The sequence below is a fragment of the Microcebus murinus genome, chromosome 4, assembly GCF_040939455.1.
Source record: "Microcebus murinus isolate Inina chromosome 4, M.murinus_Inina_mat1.0, whole genome shotgun sequence".
NCBI lineage: Eukaryota > Metazoa > Chordata > Mammalia > Primates > Cheirogaleidae > Microcebus > Microcebus murinus.
The window spans coordinates 27,000,880-27,004,249 of NC_134107.1; the positions used below are offsets into that span (position 1 = coordinate 27,000,880).

The 3,370-nt window shown below is 38.3% G+C and overlaps 1 pseudogene; it reads right to left on the reverse strand.

Moving 5' to 3' along the window:
- Positions 1-2,356: 2,356 nt before the first annotated feature.
- Positions 2,357-3,103, reverse strand: LOC105885733 (zinc finger CCHC domain-containing protein 9 pseudogene; annotated as a pseudogene).
- Positions 3,104-3,370: the final 267 nt, after the last annotated feature.

The following is a 3,370-nucleotide window of genomic DNA, read 5'->3' on the forward strand; positions in this document are numbered from 1 at the left end:
CTAGAGTGCAGTGGCATCATGATAGTGCATTGCAACCTCTAATTCTTGGGATCAAGCCATCTGGTCACCTCAGCCTCCCAAGTAGCTGGGACTACAGGTGTGCTCCTCTATGCCTGGCTAACTTTTCTGTTTTTTGTTGAGATGAGGTCTCAGTATGTTGTAAATAAGGCTGGTCTTGAGCTCCTGACCTCAAGTGATCTTCCCATCTCAGCCTCCCAAAGTGTTAGGATTACAGGCATGAGCCACTATGCCTGGCCAATAATTCATTTTCAAGCTCCCTCATGGTGTTTTGAGCAATATTCAATCCCTTATCATCTGTTAGGCTGAGAGCCTCAGTTCTTATCTGTTTTCTCTGGCTGTTGACCAGAGAAATCAGTTTCTGGCTGCACCTACCTCTCCATAGAGTAGCTCACAATATGGTAGCTGGCTTCCATCATGGCAGGAAACTAGAGAGTAAGGCAAACAAGATGGAAGGTGAAGTTATTTGTAACCTAATTTTGGAGGTGATGTGCATTTTTGCCATATTGTCTATGTTAGAAGCGAGTCACTAAGCCAAGCCCACACACAAGAGGAGGGACTTATACAATGTCATGAATACCATGAGGCAGAGATTATTAGGGGGCATTTTAGAGGCTGCTTACCATAGGCAGTATAGTGTATTTGAGGAACTGAGAATATTGTATGTTTGAAGCATAACAGAAAGTAAAGAGAAATTAGACTGGAGAGCTAAGCATAAACCAGATTGCAAAGAGGTTTGTAAATTATGCTAAGAATTTGGTGTTTCACTGTAAGAAGGAGAGTTTAAGCAGGTAATGTCATTACCATATCTGCATTTTGTAAGGTTACTTTGGTGGTAATGTGGAGATTAGGATATGCTTTGTTGTGTTTAGAGGCTGCTGTGTTAATCTAGCTGAGATGAGATAATGACTGTTTGGAGTTTTAGAATGGGAACAGAAAGATGTGGCTAGATTGAAGAGATTATTGGGTCACCAATTCAAAAGATACAGCATTGAGGTTATTTTAGGTGTGCAAGGGAAAGAAAAATTAAGGATAAATTTAGTTTTTGACTTGAGGAAATCTCTGCAATGTAGCTCCATTCACTGATTTAGAGAACGATGGAGTGAGTTTGGGTGATACAGAAGATTCCCACTCTTATGGGGCCTGTTGGAATTTGAATAACTGTGAGGCATCAAATTGAAAACAGCCAGTAAACATTTGAAAACATGATCTGGATCTCAGAAGGAAAAGCCAGGATACAGATGGGGATGTGAAGGTCTCCTGCACGGCGGTACAAGTTGATGCCATAGGAGTGAATGAGATTTCAGGCAGAGGGATCAGCAGCTGGCAGAGGTGTACCAATGGGGAATGTTTTGACAATGGCAAGTAAAAGTTGGATTTGCATGGGAAGTAACAAGACATAAGGCTGAAAAGAGGCCAAGTTATGCAAAGCTTTAAAATCAGTAGATGTTTGGACCTTTTTCCTTTTTTTATGCAAATTGAAGATATCTTCTGTTTGTGTTTCAAGAATGAGCACAACATAATTGCATATGCTGTAAATAAGCAAGCAGTTTGTGTGTGTGTGTGTGTGTGTGTGTGTGTGTGTGTGTGTGTGATTTGTGTATATTTGTAGGTGTTGTGGGAGTCTCCGTTCATGTTCATATTAGGCCAAGTTAGAGGCAAACTCTCAGATAAGAGACATTGAAGTCTTTAAATTTAGAAGTTACTGGGTATGGTAAGGAAATGTTAGTAGTGGAATCTCCTGCATTTGACTAAAGGGGTATGTTTGTTTTGGACAGTGATAAGAGAGAAGAATCATACGTAGCAGTAAGTTTATAAAGATGCAGCACCAGAGTTGCAGTGAGGCATCCTTTTCTTTAGAAAAACAAGATCAACCTTGTGTCTGCCTTTGATGTTATAAATATCCAAGTAAGGTCACTGGAGCACTGATTCTCTAGTTATTGACTGTTTCATCAAAGAGCAGTCATCTTCAGTATAAAACGTGTCACTAGGTTCAAAGCAAATATTTGCAAATGCAGTGATTAAATGCTATCATAATAATTAATCACATTTTTCTTTGAGTACACAAAGATAAGATTTCAATTTTAAATTGTATATTAAAATTGTAATGTAATAAAACACGGTATATTTTCTTTTGCTGCCATTTTTTTTTCTTTAATAAAACACACACACACAAAAAACTCCATTGGTATACATATGATTTGATTTAACTAGAAACCTTAGAAATATAGTCAATACCCAGGGCTAATGCTAAGAAAACAGAAGAGGCAGGGATAATCCAACAGGACCAACCACAAAATGTACCTAAGGTTTTTTAGATTTAGTAGTAAGGGAATGGCTAATACCTTGAATAAATGAAACCAATGATTCTAGGAAGATGAATATTTTGACTTCTGTGAGCATCTGATAGATCTGAATTCTGACTTTCAGGGCAACCTTTCCTAAAATATTCCCCACAGCCACAAAGTTTACAGCCACCATCATCGGCACAAAGTCCTTTGGGATTATCAGGAAAAGATCTAGACGGGTACCCCATATTCCCACAAACAAGACATTTTGTAAAAGGGAATTCACCAAGAGCTGGGTTTATTTTAGCCTTGCGCTTGGTTATTTCATGCTCTGTGGACTCACACTCACAACATATTCCATTGCCCATATCCTTATTTTCAAGGGCAGCTGGGCAATATGTAATTCCATGACCAGGTTTTCTGCAATGGAAACCTACCATTGCATTTTTCTTTGCTGCTTGTCTTTTTAATCGTTTTTCTTCCCATCAACCATCTTTCTTTAAAGCTTCTGCAATTTCTTCCCTTACTGCCTCACTGTCAGTTGCTACCATCTCACCATTGTGAACCATCTGTGAGTTCTGTCTTAGGTATTCCATGAATCCATTCACATCTTCACTTAAGTATTTTTTTTCCCCTTTTGTTCTTTGTGTGTTTTCTTGGGGTGCATTATCTTTAAAGGCCTATTGACTTCAAGTTGTTTATGATTTGGTAGGTTTTGGTTTGTTCCCTCAAAGGACTTCTTTTCCATATACTCCTATGATGTTATGTGTTGTAGTAACTCATGCCCATTTGGTCATACTTTCATCAGAGGTACCTTATCAATCTTGAGTGAATCCTCCAGAGCAGCAGTTAACAAGCCAGAGAAGCTTGCCTCCTACCCCATGGCTGTATCAGCATTTGACACCAAAAGCTGGAATTTCTTGTTATATTTTTGTTACCTTTTCTATAAAATTATTTCAAAATCATATGTGAAAAATTGAAAAAAAAATAGTTCAACAATTTTGAGAAGCAAAAATCTAGGCAGAAGTACTCTCAATTTCCTAAGTCAAAGATACCTAAAATTG